The sequence below is a fragment of the Pan paniscus genome, chromosome 11 (assembly GCF_029289425.2).
Source record: "Pan paniscus chromosome 11, NHGRI_mPanPan1-v2.0_pri, whole genome shotgun sequence".
Lineage (NCBI taxonomy): Eukaryota > Metazoa > Chordata > Mammalia > Primates > Hominidae > Pan > Pan paniscus.
In genome coordinates this window covers 105,383,785-105,410,167 of record NC_073260.2, presented here as the reverse complement: position 1 = coordinate 105,410,167, position 26,383 = coordinate 105,383,785, and the positions used below count along the sequence as shown (strand labels likewise).

At 46.2% G+C, this 26,383-nt stretch overlaps 1 protein-coding gene across 6 annotated transcripts in view; it reads right to left on the bottom strand.

Moving 5' to 3' along the window:
* Positions 1-26,383, bottom strand: part of PLIN2 (perilipin 2) — a 118,695-nt gene that overhangs the window by 18,029 nt on the left and 74,283 nt on the right. For 2 of the 6 annotated variants that reach the window (XM_034967218.3, XM_055092095.2), the window contains exon 2: positions 4,702-4,815. The gene's annotated coding sequence lies outside the window, so the exon portion shown is untranslated. Of the gene's footprint in view, positions 1-947; positions 2,423-4,701; positions 4,816-26,383 lie in introns of those variants that run through there. The other 4 variants (XM_055092093.2, XM_055092096.2, XM_008976181.5 and 1 more) reach the window with 3 other exon arrangements.

The following is a 26,383-nucleotide window of genomic DNA, read 5'->3' as shown; positions in this document are numbered from 1 at the left end:
ACTGGGATAAGACTCTCCCAAATTCATTCCCCAACCCAAGCAAATGCTGATTACAAGTGGAGAAAAATGCAGGGTGAGCTCCGGGTAGTCTTCTGTACTTCTTTCCTCTCTCCAGCTCTCCAGGTCCCCCTCCTGAAAGAGCCACACCCACACAACCCCACTCCCTCTTTTGAGGCAAAGTTTCAGAGCTTATGTGTAAACTTGCAATACTCAGGAGGGAGAAGTAAAGTTGTTGACATACTTCTCTTGTTTCTCCGAGTATCTGTTAACAAAAATGCTAGCCAAGCCGGGCGCGGTGGCTCACGCCTGTAATCCCAGCACTTTGGGAGGCCGAGGGGGGTGGACTGCTTGATGTCAGGAGTTCAAGACCAGCCTGACCAACGTGGTGAAACCCCGTCTCTTCTAAAAATACAAAAATTAGACGGGCGTGGTGGCGGGCGCCTGTTATCCCAGCTGCTCTGGAGGCTGAGGCAGGAGAATCGCTTGAACCCGGGAGGCGGAGGTTGCAGTGAGCCTAGATGGCGTCACGGCACTCCAGCCTGGGCGACAGAGCGAGACTCCGTCAAAAAAAAAATGCGGTTTTCTAACGCGTTTCCCTTTCGATAATGTCCCTTCGACAAATATTAATTGTTTTCCCACAACCACCCAAGCAGGCCAAGGGACATTCGATAGCAATCGCCCTAAATCTGTTGGCAGGAAAGAAGCCTCAACGCACAAAGGCAAGGGTCGAAAGCGCGGGTTCAGGAGACCGCCCCTACCCAGCCAGGACCTGGAAGCCGCGAGGCGAGCGGGGGGTCTCGGACCATCACCCCCGCGTCCCGTCCACCTTTGAGCCCCGCGGGGAGCAGAGCAGCGGTCCCAAGGCCCTGGGGAGCCCCCCACCCCAACTGGGCGCCGCTGGGGGCCCGGGACCTGTTCGCTGGGGCACCCACTGGGCGCGCACTCACCGACGGACTGCAGCGAAAGGCGAAGAGCAGGCGCGTCCCGAAGACGACTCCGGCTGCCACGACCCGGTCAAAGCGTGGGGCCCGCGGGCGCCCGGGCTATAAACCCCGCCTCGCCGCCCCTCCCCAAGCCTCCGCAGCACGTGACCCGCGGCAGCACGCCCTGTCCTAAGCCCGAGTGTCACCCTCGGGCACGTCCCGGCGCCCTCCCCCAACGACGGCCCTCCTAGAGGGGTGGGGGCCCGGTCGGGGTGAGAGGGTGTGCTGCCTGGGCGAGGGGCCCCGCCACGGGGAGAGGAGCCTGTCGGGAGCCGGGCGGGGGCCCGGCCTGGGGAGGCTGGGAGTTGGAGGTAGCCCTGCCTGGAGTCGGGGCGCTGCCTGGAGTCGGGGCGCTGCCTGGGGTCGGGGCGCTGCCTGGGGTCGGGGTCCTGCCTGGGGTCGGGGTCCTGAGAGGCCCGGGGCAAATGGGGATGGCGCCCAGGCCGGCTTTGGGGTTTTGAAAAATGCAAACAAATTCACACCAACTTGTTGAACGGCGTTAGTCCTCAGAATAGAACTCTAAAAATGGAAGCGATGGCTCACGCCTGTAATCACAACACTTTGGGATGCTGAGGCGAGAGGATCTGTCGAGCCTAGGAGTTCGAGACCAGCCTGGCGAAGATTTTTATTTTATTTTAAAAAATAGCCCAGCGTGGTGTCGTGCGCCTGTGGCCCCAGCTACCTGCGAGGCTAAGATGGGAGGATCGCTTGAGCCTGGGAGGTCGAGGCTGCAGTGAGCCGAGATCGCGTGGCGCTGCACAATGGCTTCTACGCTGTTATTTTTAGCGAAGTAATAATTTTTAAAAGTTTTGTGGCAGCTGGGCGCGGTGGCTCACGCCTGTAATCCTAGCACTTTGGGAGGCCGAGGCGAGCGAATCACCAGCCTGGCCAACATGGCGAAACCCCGTCTCTCTCAAAATACAAAGAAAGCAGCCCAGCGTGGTGGCGCGCGCCTGTAGTCCCAGCTAGTCCCAGCTGTTTAGCGGGGTTGGGGGCAGAGGGGTGGGTGGCTGAGGTGAAAGAATCTTTTGAGCCCAGGTGGTCGAGGCTGCAATGAGTCGAGATCGCGCCACTGTACCACTGCACCCCAGCCTGAGTGACTGAGACCCTGTCTAAAAAAAGAAAAGAAAAGAAAAAAGAAAAAGAAAACAAAAAACTTAACCCCAGATCACTCCAGAATGACAGCTGCCTAGGGTTATGTGACATAGGCAACTTTATACGTGCAGGGTTATGCATTGTTTTTCAAAGACAACTTAAAACGTCATCTGAGTCCCAGTTGTGTTTTTTTGTTGTTGTTGTTTTGTTTGTTTGTTTCTTGTGTAAAACGCACAGATTTGGAACGAGATTATTTGAGCAGACAAGTTGCGCCAGCGCCCAAGGCCAGATAGGGCTCGTGGGACTTCTTCCCCCGTGAGTGGCGGGGGATTTCCAGATGAAGCTGTCCGGCCTCGGCCCCCACTCCCCCCCGCCCCCGACACAGCTCGCAGGGAGGATACAGCAGAGAGGAGGGTTGGGAGGTGGGAAGGGAGCAGGCGCTGGCGCCGCGGGTCCGCCCCCTGAGAAGCCCACAGCGTTGGAGTCCCTGGCTCCAGCCAGGAGGGACTGGCTTTGTGAAGCTTTGGAGTTGAAACTGTAGGAAACTCTCAGAGACTTTTACCCCAATTTGTTTTCATTTTCTGTTGTTGTTGTTGTTGGTTTTTTTTTTTTTTTTTTTTTTTTTTTTGAGACGGAGTCTCGCTCTGTCGCCAGGCTGGAGTGCAGTGGCGCGATCTTGGCTCACTGCAACCCCAGCCTCCCGGGTTCAAGTGATTCTCTTGCCTCAGCCTCCCGAGTAGCTGGGACTACAAGCGCGGGCCACCATGCCCAGCTAATTTTTGTATTTTTAGTAGAGACGGGGTTTCACCATGTTGGCCAGGATGGTCTCGATCGCTTGACCTCGTGATCCGCCCGCCTTGGCCTCCCAAAGTGCTGGGATTACAGGCGTGAGCCACCGCACCCGGTCTAACCCAAATTCTTAACCAATCTTGCATGCACACAGATACTGTTGATCATATTTAAAGCTCCAAACGGACCCATTAAAATGGTATCCCTTATACCATTACACCTGCATATATAATAGTACTTACTTAGCAAGAAAAATTAAAGTATTTTTACCCCTCCTCCCCACATGTAATTCAAAATAAAATACTAAGCCATAAATACTGAACCATAAAATGTTATGAAGTCCAAAAATGTTCTGGTTTGGGTTTTTTCCTATGTTGCCATCTTCAGTGTTTTAAGTAATTAAATTATTATGTTTTTCTTTTCTTTTTCGTGTTCCGGCGCTGTTTGTTCCCTAAGCAAATGTTTGCTCTGCTTATTGATAATCCATCCCTGCTCTAATGACCTCTTATTTTGCATCAGAAGACCCTCGCCCTTTCACCTACAAAATGCCTCCATCTTTTCCTTTTTTGTTTTAAACCTGTGAGTCATTTCCTCACTTAAGGCTGAGCAAGCTTCTTTTTGCTTTTACTTGCCTGTGAAGCAGAGGGCCCCAGGGAATAATTTTGGGAACAAGAGACTCTTCAAGCCCACAAAGGATGAAGCACATCAAATTCTGCATCCCCAACTGTTTTTCAGCTTCGTGAGTCCGAGAACATGAAACCAGTGGCAAGAATAACACCCAAGGTGAGATGTGTAGTGAAGGAAACCAAAAAATTTTACCCCAAAATATACTTCTTTCACATATTTTGAGATGTGGCTGTTCAGAGGACCTGCAGGCAGAAGTAGTCCTACGAAGCTGTTTGGTGTGTGTGTGTGTGTGTGTGTGTGTGTGTGTGTGTGTGTGTCTTGCAATATACAGAGAAAATCTGCATTGATGCAGCCAGGTGCTCTCTGAGGTTTTCCCTCGTCCAGATATAGGAAAAGTTAATGGACAGTCTGACACCTTTAAAGGTCTGAAAGAAACATCAACCATCTATTCTTTCCAATGGCTACTACCTGTGAGGTTTCATCTACATCAGCGGTCCCCAACCTTTTTGACACCAGGGATAGGTTTCATGGAAGACAATTTTTCCATGGACCAGGGCAGGGGGATGGTTTTCAGGATGAAACTGTTCCACCTTAAATCATCAGGCATTAGATTCTCATAAGGAGCCGCAACCTAGATCCCTTGCATGTGCAGTTCACAGCGGGGTTCTTGCTCCTAAGAGAACCTAATACCAGCTGCTGACCTGACAAGAGGCAGAGCTCAGGCGGTATTGCTCACTCACCCGCCACTCACCTCTTGCTGTGCGGCCCTATTCCTAACAGGAATGTAAATGGCCACAATGTAAATGGCCCAAAGTTTGGGGACCCCAATCTACATAATGAAATGACTTTTGCTAGCCAAGTTTCCATTTCTGTCTTGCCACTAAATCCTGATTTACCACCATTCTCTGAGCCCCCAAACTTTCTGTAACCTCAGGAGGGGTATATAAGCTTCTGAGCCCACTGAGAGGTGGAGTAATTACTCTGTGGTTCCCCCACATGCCCAATAATACATTTACGTCTTTTTATAATAATACATGTATATCTTTTGCCCTGTTAATTTGCTTTCCGCCAGTTGATTTTTCAGCGAACCTCCAGAGGACAAAGGAGACGTTTTTCCTTGGCCCCTGCAGTAGGTTGCCATTAGATAGGGTGTGTACAGTGTGGCAGTCCTGGGGAGTGGCAGGACATTACCAAGGATTTGGCCAACCTGAGATTCCTGGAGGTTTTCAGGGTTTTGTTTGGTTCCCTCCAGGATTCGATTTACCGTCATTCAGCATCTGGCTCCTCTCTCTTTCTCACCAGCTTCTTCTCCGGACTTTACCTGTGTGAAAGGAAAATAAATCTTGGGACCCCAAAATCACTGAACCAAAGGGAAAAGTCAAGCTGGGGACTGTGTCACACAAACCTCCTATTCAAAGATAAGCTACATAAGCCAGGCGCAGTGGTTCATGCCTGTAATCTCAGCCCTTTGGGAGGCTGAGGCAGGCGATCACTTGAACCCAGGAGTTTGAGACCAGCCTGGGCAACATGGTGAAATCCCGTCTCTACAGAAAATACAAAAGTTAGCCGGGTGTGGTGGCATGCGCCTGTAGTCCTACTTGCTGGGCTGAGGTGGAAGGATCATTTGAGCCTGGGTGGTCAAGGCTGCAGTTGGGGACCGCTATAATGGAGACACTGCACTCCAGCCTGGATAACAGAGTGAGACCCTGTCTCAAAAGAAAACAAAACAAAAAAGCTACATACCTCCCTCATAATTTGCCCACTAGGAAATTCCTTGTGGGCCCCAAGATCTTTACCCTAAAAAGTTCTGTTGAATTTCATCCTCACAATGTAAATTGATAGCTTATATTCACAGATGTGGGACATAGGACAGAACACAATAGCATCCCTCTGCTCACCTGAGACAAATTAATATTTGATTGCTCCCTCTGGCCTATGTTTATTTTATCTTATGTAAAAATGCAGATTCACTGAGCTAGATGAATGCGTGACTATTCCTCTACCCCCCCATCTCACATGTCAATGGCTAATCAAAGACTCAAAAGAATGCAACCATTTGCCTCTTACTGGCCCACACCCCTTAAAAATTTATCCTCTCCCCAATATCCACTCCTTTCCCCTTTAGATATTGAAACCCTCAAAATCATCTTTGGAGAAAGGCACAGACCTGTCTCCCGTGTGTGTGTCCTTACCCTTGGCAAAATAAACTTCTAAATTGATTGAGTCCTGTCTCAGATACTTTGCGTTGCACCTATCTTAAACTTTAAGCTCTAGTCACACAGATTTACTTACAGTCCTTTGAACACATCCTATTATAGGATTCCTGTATGTCATTGCTCATGCTGTCTCCACCTTGTTCACTGGGAATTTATCCTTCAAATTCCCACCTGGGGGTGGTGGACAGATGCCACCACCCCCAGGAAGACCTCCCGACTACCTTAGATGGAATCTATCACTCAGACACCTTTGCACCTCTGTACTTTGTACATTTATGCTTGCCTTTTTTTTTTTTTTTTTTTTTTTGAGACGGAGTCTTCACTCTGGAGTGCAGTGGCACGATCTGGGCTCACCGCAAGTTCCGCCTCCCGGGTTCACGCCATTCTCCTGCCTCAGCGTCCCGAGCAGCTGGGACTACAGGTGCCCACCACCATGCCTGGCTAATTTTTTTGTATTTTTTAGTAGAGACGGGGTTTCACCATGTTAGCCAGGATCGTCTCAATCTCCTGACCTCGTGATCCGCCTGCCTCAGCCTCCCAAAGTGCTGGAATTACAGGTGTGAGCCACCGCACCCGGCCTATGCTTGCCTTTATCACACAATATTATTTATGTGTTCATACATTCTTTTTCCTTGAGGTCAAAAAACTTTTTTTCTTTTTGTAACCTCTAGTTAACACATAATAATGCCCGCACTGAGCAGGTGTTCACTAAGGTGTTGAATAAATAGTTGAAACTGTTTCAGCTTGTGAGTGCCCAATAATTTTTTTATAAATATTTCCTATTTTTTATTTGTTCTTTTCTTTCTTTCTTTCTTTTTTATTTATTTTTTGTTAGAGATGTGGTCTCACTATGTTGCCCCAGGCTGGTCTTGAACTCCTGGCCTCAAGCAATCCTGCCTCAGCCTCCCAAATGGCTGAGATTATAGGCATGAGCCACCGTGCCTGGCCCCAACTTATTATTTCTTAGAAGTCACTCTTAATAAAATTATCATGGATTATCAGGTTAACCAGTACTCATAACTGACCTATATAAATGCTTTGCAGCAGTGGTTCTCAAAGGGGGGGTCCTGGATCAATAGCATTAGCATCACATGGGAACTTAGAAATGCAAATTCTCAGGCCTCACCCCAAACCTAGTAAATCAGAAATTCTGTGTGTGGGCCCTGCAATCTGTGTTTTGATAATTCCTTCAAGTGATTCTTATAATTTCTAAAGTTTGAAAGCTACTGTTTTACAAATGTGTTTTCTCATGGTGGTCTGGAAACTATCAGAATCACCGAAGATGTTTGTCAAACATTATGCCTCCTCCCCCAGACCTACTGAGTCAAGATCTATGAGGGGTGGGGCCCAGAAGCCTGCATTTGTGACGATAGGTGCCACCACTTTACTCTTCACAAAGCACTTTCCCATGTCGCTCATATTTGAGCCTCACAACAGCCTGGAAACTTGATGGAGTGGGGTTATTACTCCCATCTTAACAGTAAAGAAACAGTCTCAGAGAAGTTATATGATCTGGCTATAGTTTTATGACTAAGCAGCAAGCTAGGCAAAATTAGATCCCAGGGGCATGACCTGGGCTAGTTACCTAATTTCTTTTTGTCTTAGTTTCCTCATATGTAAAGTGGAGATAATAATAGCTCTTCATGTTTTACGTAAAAGTTTTATAAGGCTGAGTGCGGTTGCTCACAACTATATCCCAGCTCTTTAGGAAGCTGAAGCAGGAGGGTTGCTTGAGCCCAGGAGTTCAAGACCAACACAGGCAACATAGGGAGACCCCATTTCTACAAAAAAAATACAAAAGTTAGCCAGGAATGTTGGCGTGTGCCTATAGTCCCAGCTACTAAGGAGGCTTACGCAGGAGGATCACTTGATCCCAGGAGGTAGAGGCTGCAATGAGCCATGATGGCACCACTGCACTCCAGCATGGGCAGCAGAATAAGAAGGCCTCAAAAACAAAACAAAACAAAAAACAGTTATATGAGTGTTCATTGTACTGGTCTTTCAGCTTTTCTGTGGGTTGAGGAAACTGTTTCAAAATGAAAAGTTTAGGTCGTTATACAGTGATAAGAGAGAATGAAGAGACCCATAACTAACCACATATATGCAATGTAATGTAAATGAAATGAAAGCAGTTACCTACAGGTTCATACCATACAAAAACAAAGTAAGCTCTGCTGTGAAAAGTAAGGATGGTAGTTGTTCTGCAGGGAGTTGGGGGTGGGAAGACTAGTGACTGCTAGGGGCCTTTTGGTGCTGGTAACTTTTTATGTCTTATTCTGGAAGCTAGTTACATACATGTGTATGCTCTTTTGTGAAAATTCATCAAGCTGTACACTTATGACATATATGTTTTTGTATGGATCTTACACTTCCAATAAAAAGTTGTGAGCTGAGAATGGTGGCCGATGCCTATAATCCCCGCATTTTGGGAGGCCGAGGCAGGAGGATTGCTTGAGACCAGGAGTTCAAGACCAGCCTGCATAACACAACGAGACCCTATCTTTATTTAAAAAAAAATTTTTGGGGGGGGTACAGTTTTGCTCTGTTGCCCAGGCTGGAGTGCAATGGCACATTCTCGACTCACTGCAACCTCTGCCTCCCGGGTTCAAGCAATTCTCCTGCCTCAGCCTCCCGAGTAGCTGGGATTACAGTCATGTGCCATCATGCCTGGCTAATTTTTTTTTTTTTTGAGATGGAGTCTCACTCTGTTGCCCAGGCTGGAGTGCAGTGGCATGATCTCAGCTCACTGCAATCTCCACCTCCTGGGTTCAAGCGATTCTCCTGCCTCAGCCTCCCGAGTAGCTGGGATTACAGGTGCCCACCACCACGCCCAGCTAATTTTTGCATTTTGAGTAGAGACGGCGTTTCACCATGTTGGCCAGGCTGGTCTCGAACTCCTGACCTCAGGTGATCCACGTGCCTCGGCCTCCCAAAGTGTTGGATTACAGGCGTGAGTCACTGTGCCTGGCTAAAACAATTTTTTTTTTTTTTTTTTAAGATTGGGTCTCACTCTGTCGCCCAGGCTGGAGTGCCGTGGGGTGATCTCTGCTCACTGCAACCTCTGCCTCCTGGGTTCAAGTGATTCTTCTGCCTCAGCCTCCCGAGTAGCTGGGACTATATGTACGCACCACCATGCCCAGCTAATTTTTGTACTTTTAGTAGAGACAGGGTTTCACCATATTGGCCAGGCTGGTAAAAAAATTTTTTTAATGAAAAAAAAAAAGTTGGCCGGGTCTGGTGACTCACGCCTGTAATCCCAGCACTTTGGGAGGCCAAGGCAGGCGGATCACCTGAGGTCAGGAGTTCGAGACCAGCCTGACCAACGTGGAGAAACCCCGTCTCTAATAAAAATACAAAATTAGCCAGGCATGATGGCGCATGCCTATTGTCCCAGCTACTGGGGAGTCTGAGGCAGGAGAATCGCTTGAACCCGGGAGGCGGAGGTTGTGGTGAGCCGAGATCGCACCATTGCACTCCACCCTGGGCAACAGGTGCAAGACTCCATCTCAAAAAAAAAAAAAAAAAGAAAAGAAAAGAAAAAAGTTTTGAAAAGTTGAGGAGAAGAAAAATAACGGTGATTACTTCATAAGACTTGTGGGGATTAAATGAATCAATTCACTCAACAGAATAATGCCAGGCACATAGAAATGGTAGCTATTATTCATGGTTTTTTGTTTGTTTGTTTGTTTGAACACAACCCGAGAACTGTTGCCTAAGAAAGCCTTCCTGGGCATTGAGCTGAAGAGAGCTCAGCTCACAGGATTATTGGAAGGGACTTCAAGGGACCAGTAATATCCCAGGCCCTTTCCAGTCTGCCTTCCTAGACTAAGAAGTATAGGAGACTCTGCTGGAAAAGCCACCTTTTCTAGAGTTTGTATTATAGCAACTCAGGCTTCTTTGGGTATGTTACTGATGCAAAGTAATATTGATATAGCAAGAAAAAAAAATCTGGCAGTGGAGTTTCCTCTTCTGGAGACAAGACAACAGTCTCCCTTTCTTCCCATAATTTCTCGTCCCTCCCCCAAGAGCTCCATGTGCTCCAGCTACAGCCACCTGCATCCCTTTCTTCATTAAGCTCATCCTCCCTGTCATAGCTCCTCTTCAGATATACTGCTCCCTCTGTCTGTATTGCCTGACCCTCTGGAAAACTCCACTTTCTCTGTGTAGCTCAGCTTTTCGCCTCTCTGAGGCGCTCCCCAGCCCTAAATCATAAACTAGTAAATGGCAGAGCCGGGCCCTGCATAGGGTTTGTCTAATTCTAAAGTCTACATTGTTACTTCTACTAAGTGTGTGCTCTTGGGCAACAAATACACTTAACCTGACAGGCTTCAGTGTCCACATAGACATCATAAGATGAAGGAATTAGACTTGATGATATCTAGGGTTCCCTTCAGTTGTGTTGTCTTAATCAACAACAACAACAAAAACAATTGCTTACATTGTATATGGCTTTATAATGTCCTTTCCAAAACATTATCTCAGACAGGTGACTTTTGCTATTCTCTTGTCACAAGATAGCTCTATCCAATCACAGAGGAAAGTTCCTATATTCATTTCTTCTTTTCTTTTCTTTCGTTCTTTTTTATTATTTTGAGACGGAGTCTCGTTCCGTTGCCCTGGCTGGAGTGCAATGGCACAATCTCGGCTCACTCTAACCTCCACCACCCGGGCTCAAGCAATTCTCCTGCCTCAGCCTCCAGAGCAGCTGGGATTACAGGCGCCTGCCACCATGCCCGGCTATTTTTTGTATTTTTGGTAGAGATGGGGTTTCACCATGTTGGCCAGGCTGGTCTTGAATGCCTGACCTTGTGATCTGCCCACCTCAGCTTCCCAAAGTGCTGGGACTATAGGTGCGAGCCACCGCTCCCAGCTTTTTTTTTTTTTTTTTTTGAGACAGAGTCTCTCTGTGTCACCCAGCTGGAGTGCAATGGTGCGATCTCGGCTCACTGCAACTTTCACCTCTCGGGTTCAAGTGATTCTCCCTCAGCCTCCCGAGTAGCTGGGATTACAGGCGCATGCCACCACACCTGGCTAATTTTTGTATTTTTAGTAGAATTGGGGTTTCGCCATGTTGGCCAGGCTGGTCTCAAACTCCTGACCTCAGATGATCCACCCACCTTGGCATCCCAAAGTGGTGGGATTATAGACATAAGCCACCATGGCCGGCCTCATTTCTTCCTTTCACCTGAGCTTGAAATTAGATCAAACTACTTTTCTTATGAATCAGAGACCAAGATAATGGGGTTACAAGTTACCAATCAGAAGGCCAGATGATTTCTGTTTTGACCAGTTCAACTTCCATGCAAACTGGTCAGCAGCAAGAACAATTTCTTGGATGACTCAATTACTCAGCATTCTTAATCACCCCTGAACTTGATCCTCTGCTTTTCTTTTTGTGTTTCTTCTCCAAATACCATGAAGAGGAAAAGGCAATGCCTCTTTCACATGGACCTTGTTTTGACTTTGTTTCCAAAGAGACCAACCTCCTTCTCCCCATCTAAACCAAATCTTTGAGCCTGCCCTGGCCCCTTCTCTTTCTGAAACAGGTAATTCAAGCAAAAGGATTCAAAAGATAGACCTTGTCAATTTCAAATCTATTTCTCATCTAGACTACTTGTCTTCTCTATTTTGCAGCTAGCTGTATGTTTGAGATCTCTTAAACTGAAATTATCCTGGGCTGTCACAATTTCAAGTATTTTTATTCTCTTTACATGAATGCAGTTGTTTAGTAAATTCATAATTGTAGCTTGCTTTTTATTATTTGTTTATATCCAATTCATTCTCCACCACACGAAAGATTTAAACTGCCTTACAAAAATGCACAGATTATAGCAGGAATAAATTTTAAGTAAGCAAGAAGAATAAAGCAAAGAGAAATTCAGAAGAAGATTTTAGTTTTCTGGGTTTTTGTTTTGTTTTGTTTTGTCTTTTTGAGACAGGGTCTTACTCTGTCACCCAGGCTAAAGTGGAGTGACATAACACTTATAGCTTTTATATTGTCATCACCACATCAAGCAATTAAGGTTCACAATAGGAAAAACTCATGATTCACCAAAAATGAAGAAACAACTCCTAATCTACTGTATACAAATAAGGTGTGCACTGGAGCTTATCAATTACAATAAGCTCTTTTGTGGTTTCTTAGTGGAGCATTGTATAATGGAAAAACCATTGACTTTTTTTTTCAGGCAGCCCCTGAATCAGAATAGGTTCAGAGAGACTCCTGAAAAACCACTGACTTTGAAATCAGATTCCCAACTTTGAATCCATGCATACTATGGTGATAATAATACCTACCTCAAAAGATCATTGTGGAGAAAAATACGACAGTGTATATAAAAACCTAAACATACTACAAGGCAAGTAGTAGTTTCTTTTCTTTTTTTTTTTTTTTTGAGATGGAGTCTTGCTCTGTCACCCAGGCTGGAGTGCAGTGGCGCGATCGTGGCTCACTGCAAACCTCCACCTCCCGGGTTCAAGTGAGTCTCGTGCCTCAGCCTCCTAAGTAGCTGGGACTACAGGCACGTGCCACCACCCTCGGCTAATTTTTTGTATTTTTTTAGTAGAGACGAGGTTTCACCATGTTGGCCAGGATGGTCTCGATTTCCTGACCCAGTGATCTGCCCACCTCAGCCTCCCAAAGTGCTGGGATTACCGGTGTGAGCCACCATGCCTGGCCTGCAAATAGTAGTTTCTAAATCTTTGTTATTTCCTGTCTCCTTTTAATTTTGCTTTGATCACAGAAAAATAGAGCTAACTACAATTTGGGTCAGGAGAATTATAGAATTTTTGAGCAGGAAGAGAATCTGTTGATGGTCTTATCAGTGGGTCTCTGTGTGCTTCTGTGTGCATGACAATGGCCTGAGCACTTGCTAAAAATGCAGATTCTAGGGCCTCATCTCCAGAGATTGTTATTCACCTGATCTAGGACACAATCCAGAAATTTTATTTTATTTTTAAATGATTAATTAGTTTAGTTTATAGAGACAGTATCTCACTCTTTTGCTCAGGGCTGGTCTTGAACTCGTGGGCTCAAGCGATCCTCCCACCTTGGCCTCCCGAAGTGTTGGGATTACAAGTGTGAGCCACCCAGGTCATTCTGATGCGGGTGATCCAAGAACCACAGATTAAGATACACCGCATTCAACTCAGACTCTTCATTTACAGAGGGTTACAGCAATCGAGTTATTTGCCTAAGGTACCACAGCTGGCAGATTGAAACCAGGACCTGGGGTGCGTGACTCCACGGCCTTTCCTCCATGCTGCATTGCTTCCACAATGCATATAAAAATACAACTAAACAATAAGTCTATTTCACCTCATCATTTTTGCATAAATTGCCCTTTATTGCTGGGCACAGTGGCTCACACCTGTAATCCCAGTACTTTGGGAGGCCAACATGGGTGGATCCCTTGAGGCCAGGAGTTCAAGACCAGCCTGGCCAACATGGTGAAACCCCATCTCTACTAAAAATACAAAAATTAGCCAGGCATGGTGGCACATGTCTGTTTTATACATTTTTTTTTGTTTTTTGTTTTTTGTTTTTTACAATTTACAAAATACCTTCTCATGTGAAGTGGGAAGGACATGTTTTTCCTATTCTGTCCTCTGCCTGAAAGAGATTAAGTTACCTGTTCAAGTTTCCCCAGTTTGTAAGTATAGAGTTAGATCAAAGATCCTGTCTACAACCTTTGAAGCCAAAGTTTTTTCAGTTATATTATGCTGTCTCTGAGGGATAAATGTCTGAAGGTCCCCAGTGAATGTTTGTTGAATGAATGTTGAAAGAAAGAGCAAGAGGGAATGAGGTAATGAGAAAGAAAGACAAAAAAAAAAACAAAAAACAAAAAACAAAAAAAACTGAGCATTATTCCCTTAAGGGGGCCAGAAAGGAATTGTTTGTTCTTGGTAGATAGAGAAGGCTATGTAAAGTTAACATCCCCCTCAGGCCAAGCGCAGTGGCTCACACCTATAATCCTAGCAGGAGTTCAGGACCAGCCTGGCCAATATGGTGAAACCTTGTCACTACTAAAAATACAAAAAATTAGCCGGGTGTGGTGGCACACGCCTGTAATCCCAACTACATGGGAGGCTAAGACAGGAGAATCGCTTGAACCTGGAAGGCAAAGGTTGCAGTGGGCCAAGATTGTGACATTGCACTCCAGCCTGGGCAACAGAACGAGATTTCCTCTCAAAAAATAAAAACAACTCCCTCAACACAGACACACACACACACTTCTTCCCCCACACACTATTGAAGCAGCCATTGCAAAATTGCAACTGAGACAGTGAAAGAGATCTGACCTAACCAACATCATCTTGCTTCTCGCCTCCAAGCGTACTTGTTCACTCCTGGATGTAGGCTGAACTAACTTTAGGAGGAACTTAGTTTATAGTTTAGAGGTTTTGTTTTTTTTTGTTTTCATTTTTTTGTTTTTTGATACGTTGTTTTGCTCTTGTTGTCCAGGCTGGAGTGCAGTGGTGCAATCTTGGCTCACTGCAGCCTCCACCTCCTCAGTTCAAGCGATTCTCCTGCCTCAGCCTCTGGAGTAGCTGGGATTACAGACATGTGCCACCACACCCTGCTAATTTTGTATTTTTAGTAGAGACGGGGTTTCTCCATGTTGGTCAGGCTGGTCGCAAACTCCTGACCTCAGGTCATCCACCCACCTTGGCATCCCAAAGTGCTGGGATTACAGGCGTGAGCTACCGTGCCCGGCTATAGTTTAGAGTTTAAAGCAAAGATGATAACACCCCTTTCCCAAAACAAACCCCCTTCTTGCCTAGGGACTAGACTGCCTTTGTAGGACTGTCAAATTAGCTGCAAGATTAGAAATTATGGTTTAGGGCCGGGTGCAGTGGCTCATGCTTGTAATCCCAGCACTTTGGGAGGCCGAGGTAGGTGGATCATGAGGTCAGGAGTTCAAGACCAGCCTGGCCAAGATGGTGAAACCCCATCTGTACTAAAAATACAAAAATCAGCTGGGCATGGTAGTGGGTACCTGTGATCCCAGCTACTCAGGAGACTAAGGCAGAGAATTGGTTGAACCCGAGAGGCGGAGGTTGAATTGAGCCGAGATCGTGCCACTGAACTCCAGCCTGGGCAACAGAGCAAGACTCTGTCTCAAAAAAAAAAAAAAAAAAAAATTATAGTTTAGTAGTCGTGAAACTGGAGGCTACACGACTCTGACCCTCTCCAAATTGCTCCTGGGAATAACATCACCAAAATTTTAGGTTTATTGTAAAACCTAAAACCAGTGCTTAAGGTATTTTACGGATCCTTCACTTGATGGATTAGCTGGCACAACCTAGATCAATAAACTGGCTCATCTAATCTTATAGCCCTCCCACCCAGGAACTGACTTAGTGCAAGAATACAGCTTTGACACTATGATTTCATCTCTGACCTGACCAATCAGCACCTCCAGATCACTGGCTTCCCCCTACCCACCAAATTGTGCTTGAAAACCCTGATACCTGGTGGGCCAGGCACGGTAGCTCACACCTGTAATCCCAGCACTTTGAGAGGCTGAGGCAGGCAGACCACCTGAGGTCAGGAGTTCAAGATCAGCCTGACCAACATGGAGAAACCCCGTCTCTACTAAAAATACAAAAATTAGCCAGGTGTGGTGGCATATGCCTGTAATCCCAGCTATTCAGGAGGCTGAGGCAGGAGGTTTGCTTGAACCCAGGAAGCGGAGGTTGCAGTGAGCCAGATCGCACCATTGCACTCTGGAATAGCTGCCTCTGCAGTTTTGTTGGAGGCAAGTGCTGTTGCTAGCAACGTTTGGGAAAAAAACAACAACAACAACAAAAAACCCCGAAACCTTTTATTTTGGCTCAGTATTTTTTTTTTTTAAGAGGCAAAGTTTCACTGTGTTGTCCAGGCTGGCCTCAAACTCTTGGGCTCAAGCCGTCCTCCTGCCTCAGCCTCCCATGTAGTTAGGACTACAAGTGCAGGCTTGAGAAGCCATGTCCAGCTCAAGCTAGGCTTCCTTCATTTTTGTGAAGATGCCTGATCCTTTCATTTCTGAGTCCTATTTTTTGAGAGCCAGTAGGAAAGAGGAGTAGGAGAAAAGGAGTGATTTTTTATATATATTAGTATATTAATTTTGGAAAGAGAACTGAGCTAAAGTTTTAGGAATAACTTAACCATTATATTCACTGTCTATACCTCAACATTCCAGCTCTGGAACTGCATTTGGCAAATATTCTTTTCTTAGGTTGGCTTCTGACAGGGCTAATATTAGTAGTTCTTAATGACTCAAAAACAACTGAGGGAGTTAGGGGTACTATGACTTTACCAATCAGTGCCAGTGTATCTCATTCTCTGAGTTGGTAGAGTGAATCCCTCAAGGTCAGGATTAATTTTTGTCATCCTTGGACAAGTCATTTCTTTTATCTGGGCCAATTACTCAAAGTTCCACATTCAACTTAATATTTCATTGAAGAAAAATCCAAAAGGCTTCACTATGTGAAGACGGAGGGTTACGTCATGATTTCCAAAGTTTAGCAAACATGTGATTACCACACTACGTATAAATGTTATGAAATCCATCAAGAATTCAGAATTTATCTTCTAAAATGTAAGGCTATATTGATGTCAAGTCAGCCTGATGTAATTTTAACAGATCTCTAAAACACACAAAAAATCATCTGATTGAGGCATGCAAAGAGGCAGAGAAAAATAAAAGAAGAAACAAAAAACAAATCAATGGCCGGGTCTGGTGGCTCAGGCCTGTAATCACAGCACTTTGGGAGGCTGAGACAGGCAGATCACTTGTGGTCAGGAGTTTGAGACCAGCATGGCCAATGTGGTGAAACCCCGTCTCTACTAAAAATACAAAAATTAGCCAGGTATGGGGTCTCATGCCTGTAGTCCCAGCTACTCAGGAGGCTGAGGCAGGAGAATCGCTTGAAGCTGGGAAGCAGAGGTTGCAGTGAGCCGAGATCACACCACTGCACTCCAGCCTGGGTGACAGAGCAAGACTCCATCTCAAAAAACAAAAACAAAACCAAATCAATCTGTCTTTGAAGTTAGAGCACTGCAATGAAAAAATAAAAAAGGTTTGTGATCCAAAGTTATGCTGTAAGAATGGCATCTACCATAGCAACATCACTTTTCTTTTTTTCTTTTCTTTTCTTTTTTTTTTTTTTTTTTGAGATGGAGTTTCACTCTGCTGCCCAGATGGAGTGCAGTGGCATGATCTCGGCTCACTACAGCCTCTGCCTCCTGAGTTCAAGCAATTCTTCTGCCTCAGCATCCCAAGTAGCTGGGATTACAGGTGCCTGCCACCAGGCCCTGGCTAATTTTTTGTGTTTTTAATAGAGATGGGGTTTCACCATGTTGACCAGGCTGGTCTCGAACTCCTACCTCAGGTGTTCCGCCCCCCAACTCCTCCCAAAGTGCTGGGATTACAGGCATGAGCCATCGTGCCCAGCTGAAACATCACTTTTTTCTTTTCTTTTCTTTTCCTTTTTTTGAGACAGAGTCTTGCTCTGTTGCCCAGGCTAGAGTGCAATGGTGCGATCTCTGCTCACTGCAACCTCCACCTACCGAATTCAAACAATTCTCCTGCCTCAGCCTCACCAGTAGCTGGGACTACAGGCGTGTGCCACCACACCGGCTAATTTTTTGTATTTTTAGTAGAGACAGCGTTTCACTGTGTTAGCCAGGATGGTCTCGATCTCCTGACCTCATGATCCGCCTGCCTCGGCCTCCTAAAGTGCTGGGATTACAGGTGTGAGCCACCATTCTCAGCCTGAAACATCACTTTTGTAAGCTTCCAGAAATGTTCAGGCTTAGGCTTTAGCAAATGAAATCACTCTAGTCTACTGTTGGAGAAGAAGAAACAGTCCATTGCTCTGAAACTAAAATACAGATCAGCCATGAATCTGCCCTTGTTGACATTCATCACTCAGATTCTGATTAGATATAGCTAACAGAAATGGAACATGAACTCAGAAACACTCTGCCACCCCTCCACTCCCTATATTAACGCATCTCAGGCTGGCTTTATAGGTCTACAGATGTAACCCTGGAAATGTAGAATGGCTAAATCCTAACGTCTCTAGTTAACCAAGAGCTGAATTAAATTAATGTCATACATAAAATGCATCTTGATTTTTTTTTTTTTTTTTTTTTTTTTTTTGAGACAGAGTCTCTCTCTGTCACCCAGGCTGGAGTGCGGTGGCATGATGTCGGCTCACTGCAATCTCCACCTCCTGGGTTCAAGTGATTCTCCTGCCTCAGCCTCCTGAGTAGCTGGGATCACAGGCGCCTGCCACCATGACTGGCTAATTTTGTTTTTGTTTTTGTTTTTGTTTTTGTTTTGAGACAAGTTTCACTCCATCACCCAGGCTGGAGTGCAGTGGTGTGATCTCGGCTCACTGCAACTTCCACCTCTTGGGTTCAAGCGATTCTCCTGCCTCCCGAGTAGCTGGGACTACAGGCACCTGCCACGGTGCCCGGCTAATTTTTGTAATTTTGGTAGATTCGGGGTTTTGCCATGTTGGCCAGGCTGGTCTCGAATTCCTGACCTCAGGTGATCTGCCTGCCTCGGCCTCCCAAAGTGCTGGGATTATAGGCGTGAGCCACTGTGCTTGACCAATTTTTTTTTTTTTTAGATGGAGTCTTGGTCTGTGGCTGAGGCTGGAGTGCAGTGGTGAGATGTGGGTTCACTGCAACCTCTGCCTCCCAGATTCAAGCGGTTCTCCTGCCTCAGTCTCCCAAGTAGCTGGTATTACAGGTGTGTACCACCATGCCTGGCCAATTTTTGTATTTTTAGTAGAGACGGGATTTCACCATGTTGGCCAGCCTGGTCTTGAACTCCTGACCTCAGGTAATCCACCCGCCTTGGCCTCCCAAAGTGCTATGCATGAGCCACCGTGCCTAGCCCAAAGTGTGGTTTTTAGATGGATATTTGTATCAGATTCTACTTAATGCTCATAGAACTAAACAACTAACAAGAGAAGTCACTGATGAGTGCTAAATTCTACCTAGAACTTGGTTACAGAAAGCCTGTAATTGGATGCAGCTCACTGTCCTAGAAAATCCAAGCAAAATTTTACACATGTATGTGAATCAAGGACTCCCACAGCAGCTTGGAGATTGTCAGTTAGGGAGTCTCAAACTGCAAGTTAATTCATGAGCCAAAACATATTCTCTCAAATGTTCTGTAAAAGTGTGGATGTGGGAGCATAAACTCAGCAAAGCAGCCACACTGTTACAGAATGAATAAGAATCTAGGGGGCTGGATGCGGTGGCTCACACCTATAATCCCAGCACTTTGGGAGGCCGAGGCAGGTGGATCATTTGAGGTCAGGAGTTCGAGACCGGCCTCACCAACATGGTGAAACCCCGTCTCTACTAAAATACAAAAAATTACCTGGGCAGTAGTGGCATGCACTTGTAATCCCAGCTACTCGGGAGGCTGAGGTGGGAGAATCCCTTGAGCCTGAGAGGCGGAGGTTGCAGTGAACTGAGATCAGGCCACTGCACTCCAGTCTGGGTGAGAGAGTGAGACTGTGTCACAAAAGAAAAAAGAAAAAACAAAACACACACACACACACACACACAAAGAATCTAGGTCTCTATCTCCTTTCTCCAAGCAACATGTATCCCTGAAACACAAGGACTACTCTCTCTAACTGCTTAGTGGCTGGTGCACTGAGTGGGTATGCCCAAAACGCACATGGTTTTACTTCCATGAGGGAGTCGAAGTTTAACTTGCAGGTTTCCCAGTAATTGTTTACAAAAGGGTTTCTCCTCAAGCCACCACTACAGAATATCCTTGCTAGGCATAAAAAATATGGCCCCTTCCCTTCACACGCTCATAAGAACTTCAGGGATGCTTGGGCAGAAACCACACCTAGACCACCATGTTCTTCTTCCTCTTTTTTTTTTTTTAATAGAGACGGGGCCTTGGTATGTTGCCTAGGCTAGTCTCAAACTCCTGGGCTCAGGTGATCTTCCCACCCCATCCTCCCAAAGTGTTGGGATTACATGCGTGAGTCCCTGTGCCTGGCCTATCACCATGTTCTTGACAGCTCTCCACCAGGGGAGCATACGAGGCTCATAACCAGTTCTTATTTATTTAATGGAGGGTGGGGGAGATTCTGATTGGGGTAGTCTCGTACTGAACTAAATTTTAATATATTCATGTTAAATAAATGATTTGGCTACCTAATTAATAACACAATTTCCTGTGAAAGATAAAAATCAAGAATTGAAGACTATTTCCCAGAAAAAGAATAGTGGTGATTTTGTTACATTTATTCTTTCTCTCTCTCTTTCTCTTGTACCCACCCATACACACAGATTGAGACATACACTCCAAACTGCCAAGGAATCTGTTTGTGGTGCAATTTTTGGAAGTCGAAGATATTGCACATTTTAAGTCACAACCTGGCTGGGCACAGTGGCTCATAATCCCAGCACTTTGGGAAGCTGAGGCAGGCGGATGACTTGAGCTCAGGAGTTGGAGACCAGCCTGGGCAACGTGTCGAAACTCTGGCTCTACAAAATATACAAAAATTAACTGGGTGTGGTGGCATGCACCCATTATCCCAGCTACCCAGGAGGTTGAGGTGACAGAATGGCTTCAGCCTGAGAGGTGGAGGCTGCAATGAACCAAGACTGCACCACTGCACTCCCTCCTGGGTGTCAGAGCTCTATCCTGTCTCAAAAAAAAAAAAAAAAAAAAAGACACAATCTGCTTCAAAATCAGAAAGCATGCCATCTCGAGAGATATACCAAATAATTGGCAATGGTGATCTGGGATAGATGGGCAGGGATCATAAAAAAACTTCCACACTTTTCATATTATATATTTCTTATAATGTTTGAACATGTTTAGTGAGCCTATATTTCTCCTTTTGTAAGCAGAAAGTATAACACAGAGAAAGTTTAAAAACAAAAGCAGCATGCCACATCTCTTAGCAGTGGACCACATACTACCATCATTCACTTCATGCCGGACTCCTTGTGATAGTTCTGCCTGTTCATGAGAATCCCTGATTCACAATCTCCAAGCAGCTGTGAGGGTCCCTGAAAAGATTTGGCAGCTCCTTACCAGTCCTCTGAATGGGTAGAAAATCATGCAGGCACAGTGGCTCACGCCTGTAATCCCAGCACTTTGGGAGGCCAAGGTGGGCGGACCACAAAGTCAGGAGTTCAAGACCAGCCTGGCCAACATAGTGAAACCCTGTCTCTACTAAAAATACAAAAATTAGCCGGGTGTGGTGGCACATGCCTTTAATCCTAGCTACTCGGGAGGCTGAGGCAGGAGAATCGCTCAAACCCAGGAGGCAGAGGTTGCAGTGAGACGAGACCGCACCACTGCACTCCAGCCTGGGTGACAGAGCAAGACTCTGTCTCAAAAAAAAAAAAAAAAAAAAAAAAAAAGGAGGGGCTGGGCGCGGTGGCTCACGCCTGTAATCCCAGCACTTTGGGTGGCCGAAGCGGGCGGATCACGACGTCAGGAGTTTGAGACCAGCCTGGCCAACATGGTGAAACCCCATCTCTACTAAAAATACAAAAATTAGCCAAGTGTGGTGGTTTGTGCCTGTAATCCCAGCTACTTGGGAGGCTGAGGCAGGAGAATCGCTTGAACCCGGAAGGCAGGGGGTTGCAGTGAGCTGAGATCTTGCCATTGCACTCCAGCCTGGGCAACAGGGCAGGACTCCGTCTCAAACAAACAAACAAAACAAAACCAAACCAAAAAAATCACACATGCAGATACAAATCTGGGACAAAGTAGAAGCCCTTGGGCTTCCTTTCCTTGTAACCTTTTCCCTCGGGTCTGTCAGGACTGTCTTCACCATCAGAATGAGCAATTTCCCTGTGGGTCCTTACCTATCTTCTCACCCCCATGTGCCTTTTGTTTATGGTTGATTTCCCAGGCCTTTCTGCAAATGGCTAAGGGACACAGAGGTTTAATCTGGTATTGACTGTCAACAATAACAAACCTCATGCTTAGTGAAAGATGTGCTTAGAACTGAACTGTTAGGTAGAGCCCTAAAAATGTGTGGAGAAAGAATGTTGAAGATGAGGTGGGGAACTTCCGTGCTTTTGGGCATGGAAACCATTTAGCATAGTGCACATTGGCAGGATGTCAAGAAACTGTTTTCCATGATGCCCAAAAGAATAATATACTGTATTCAAGGAGGCCCTGGCAAGTGTGCAGCCCTGTACTGAGTAACATTAGGGAATCAACAGAGGTAAAATTAATGATCCCTCGGCTGGGTGCAGTGGCTCATGCCGGTAATCCCAGCACTTTGGGAGGCCAAGGCAGATGGATCATGAGGTCAGGAGTTCAAGACCAGCCTGGCCAACATGGTGAAACCCCATCTCTACTAAACAAATACAAAAATTAGCCGGGCGTGGTGGCGCACACCTGTAATCCCAGCTACTGGGGAGGCTGAGGCAGGAGAATCTCTTGAACCCAGGAGGTGGAGGTTGCAGTGAGCTGAGATCACACCACTGCACTCTAGCCTGGGTGACAGAGCAAGACACTGCCTCAAAAAAAAAAAAAAAAATTTCATGACCCCTGCTCTTGAAGAGCCCAGAATATATAGTTAGTAACTGAGATCTCTGTTGTAAACAGGCAAGGCAATACTGTTCTCTCTCTTTCTCTCTCTCTCTCTCTCTCATGGTGTATGTGTGCATGTGTGTAAGGTACTGATTCCTTACTACATGGACTCAACAAGACCAGCTCATCACCAGTCTGCTACATAGACAAGTTCCTTGAAGACATTCTTCATGTCTTCACCAAGTCATGTACTGATGGCCAAGCCTTCCCTTTCCTGTGGCCCCTGGCTTTGGCACACTCCTCCTCGTCACTAGCCACACTTGCTGTCTCTGTGGGTATGCACGAGCAGAAGGGCTGCTTTCACACACCTCAGCTTACCCCAGTTGCTTCAAACTGCTCTCCACCTCCCTTGCTTGGTAGCCTTTCTTCCATGCATCACTTCAGTGTCAGCCACTGCTAGATTATTAGCCCTTGAGGGCTCCTGCTTTCTTTTCCGGCCAAGCACACTTCAGGAAGAAAGCCGTAATTGTTCTGACAAAACGTTCTGTTCAACAAGAATGAACTCAAAATGGAATTCTGGGAACTCAGGCAAACAACTATTGCCAATCAGGTTGCTGCCAGCCAACTCCAAGAACGGTCTGGAAGTAAGAGCCTGCTGATTGCTCTGCCTCCTCCCACCCTATGTCAAATGGTGTCGTGCTGACAGCTGACAATGTCTCCATTCTCCTGATGACACCATTTCAAAAGACTTAAACCATCTCCTCCTTTGACCAGCATGTGTGGGTTTACGACGTTCCTTGCCAAGCCACAGGGTCATCTGCAAATGGTAATTCTCCTGGCCTGAGTAAGTTCCCAGAATCCCTAGGTTGGCCATATAATTACAAACTCCAGAGCATTAATAAAGACAAGGAAAAGTGAAGTGGCTGGCTCATGCCCATAATCTCAGCACTTTGGGAGGCTGAGGCATGAGGATTCTTGAGCCCAGAAGTTCCAGACCAGCCTGGGCAACATAGTGAAACCTCATCTGTATAAAAAAATACAATAATTAGCCAGGTACGGTGGTGTGTGCCTGTAGCCTGTAGTCCCAGCTACTAAAGAGGCTGAGGTGGGAAGATCGCTTGAGCCGGGTTGCAGTGAGCCGAGATCAGGCAACTGCACTCTGGCCTGGGTGACAGAGCAAGACTGTCTCAAAACAAAAAAAGAAAGAAGAAAAGTGGAGTGGACAATGGAGGAGGACAAATTATTTTACAAAGAACAACAACAAAAATACCTTGAAATCTTCATAAATACTAAATAGCCAGGCATGGGCCAGGCATGGTGGCTCACACCTGTAATCCCAGCACTTTGGGAGTCTGAGGTGAATGGGTCACTTGAGGTCAGGAGTGTGAGACCTGCCTGGCCAACATGGTAAAACCCTGTCTCTACTAAAAATACAAAAACTGGGGCCTGGCACGATGGCTCACACCTGTAATCCCAGCACTTTGGGAGACTGAGGCAGTTAGATTACCTGAGGTCAGGAGTTTGAGATCAGCCTAGCTAACATGGTGAAACCCCGTCTCTACTAAATATACAAAATTAGCTGGGCGTGGTGGTGCACGCCTATAATCCCAGCTACTGGGGAGGGTGAGGCAGGAGAATTGCTTGAGACGGGGTGACAGAGTTTGCAACGAGCCAGGACTGCTCTCCAGCCTGGGCGACAGTGAGACTCCATCTCAAAACAACAACAACAACAAAAACCAGCTGGGCGTAGTGGTGCACACCTGTAATCCCAGGGCTTGGGAGGCTGAGTCAGGAGAATTGCACGAACCTGGGAGGCAGAGATTGCAATAAGCTGAGATTGCCCCACTGCACTCTGGCATGGGCAACAGAGTGAGACTCCGTCTCGATAATAATAATAAATAGCCAGGCATGGTGGCATGTGCCTGTTGTCCCAGCTACTCATGAGGCTGAGGCAGGCAGATCACTTGAGCCCAGGAGTTTAAGAGTGATCATAGGAGATCACAGTGCTGTCATGCACTATGATCACACCTGTAAATAGCCACTCACTTCAGCCTAGGCAACACAGTGAGAACCTGTCTTTCTCTCTTTTTCCTTTTTTTTGCGGGGCAGACAGGATCTCACTCTGTCACCCAGGCTGGAGTGCAGTGGTACGATCTCAGCTCACTACAACATCTACCTCCCAGGTTCAAGCGATTCTTCTGCCTCAGCCTCCCGAGTATCTGGGAGTACAGGCATGCACCATCATACCCAGCTAATGTTTTGTATTTTTAGTAGAGGCAGAGTTTCACCATGTTGACCAGGCTGGTCTTGAACTCCTGGCCTCAAATGATCCACCTGCCTTGGCCTCCCAAAGTGCTGGAATTACAGGTGTGAGCCAGTGTGCCTAGCCAATTGTTATTTCTATGCCTATGTAATATGCCACACAGAATCACATTATATGTAAATATTTTTAATAAAGTATTCAAAATGATAAGCTAGTAGGAAAAAAAGATTTGCCTATCTAATGACTCAAGTTGAAATGAATTTCTGAAAACAAAGACAATATATTGCAGTGATTACAAGCATACCTACAATCACCCAGATCTATCTTTGATGACAAAATAGTATACAACTTGTAGGAAATGCCTCTAAGAGAAAATGGGAAGGAGCCAGGAGAGGCTGGCAGGCCCATCAGACTGCGATGCAGGCCTCAACCCAAGTGAAGAAGAGAGGAAAGGAGAGAAGGGTGGGTAGAAGCACGTTACATTATAGTGTACTCTAAAGAAATTTCATTGAGGCTGTGGGAGCACCCCAGTCATCAGAGGAGTCCCATATCTCCAAAGTATCACCCTGCCTTAATATCCCTGCCACACTCTGTCACTGGCTGAGAGTAGCCCATGGGTGCGTGGCCTCAGCTCACACGTGGTGATGGAATTCAGAAGGCAGCAGGGGCCCTCAGTCAATTGCTCCCCACAGTTAGAAGGATATCTGAGCGGTGTATCTCATGGTCACCACACTCAGTTTTCCCCTTTAGCAAGACAGGACAAAATCCTTGCCCATTTGCCATCCAGAGAAATTGGATGACTCAGAGAAGGTAATGTCAGTAAACACTTTGTAAACTTTAAGTATGGAACATGTAAAATATTCCTTACACAGGACTATGACCCAGTCGTGATGTGTAGCTCTTCACTCCCTATCTCTGTCTACATCCTTTAACACACACCTATGAGACCTCCAGTCTGCCTCTGGCTACCCAACCTAGATACTTCCTGACCTCAGCCCTGTCTGGAACGCAGGAATGGAAAATACAGTCCTTTGGGTCATAGCTAAAAATGTCCTCAAATAGATCCAGCCAGCTGGCTGTGCATAGGTCAATTCAACCTCATTATGTACCACTTCAATGAAGCTGGACATTGACCTCTTTGATAACCAAGGGCCATGCACAGCAAATTCTGCAACTTAATGATTAAACTGCTTGGAAGAGAGGCAAACTGTTAGACTTTGAGAGCTCTACGTTTTTATTTTGATTTTATTTATTTATTTATTTTGAGATGGAGTCTCGCTCTGTCTCCCAGGCTGGAGTGCAGTGGTGTAATCTTGGCTCACTGCAACCTCTGCCTCCCAGGTTCAAGCAATTCTCCTGCCTCAGCCTTCTGAGTAGCTGGGACTACAGGTGCTTGCCACCACACCTGGCTAATTTTTCTATTTTTAGTAGAGATGAGGTTTCACCATGTTGGCCAGGCTGGTCTCGAACTCATGACCTCAAGTGATCTGCCTGCCTTGGCCTCCCAAAGTGCTGGGATTACAGGTGTGAGCCACCATACCTGGCCATAATTTTATTTATTTTTGAATAGGTAATACTTACACATGATCTGATATGCAAAACCTACAAAAGATAATACAGTGAAAAGCCTCCCTTCCATTCTGTCTTCTACTCACAAAGTTCCCCCTCGCTGGAGGCAATCAATGCTATCCTTTCTTTTCTTTTCTTTTCTCTTTTTGTTTTTTTTTGAGACGGAGTCTCTCTCTGTTGCCCAGGCTGGAGTGCAGTGGCGATATCTCGGCTCACTGCAACCTCTGCCCCCCGGGTTCAAGCAATTCTCCTGCCTCAGCCTCCTGAGTAGCTGGGACTACAGGTGCACGCCACCACACCTGGCTAATTTTT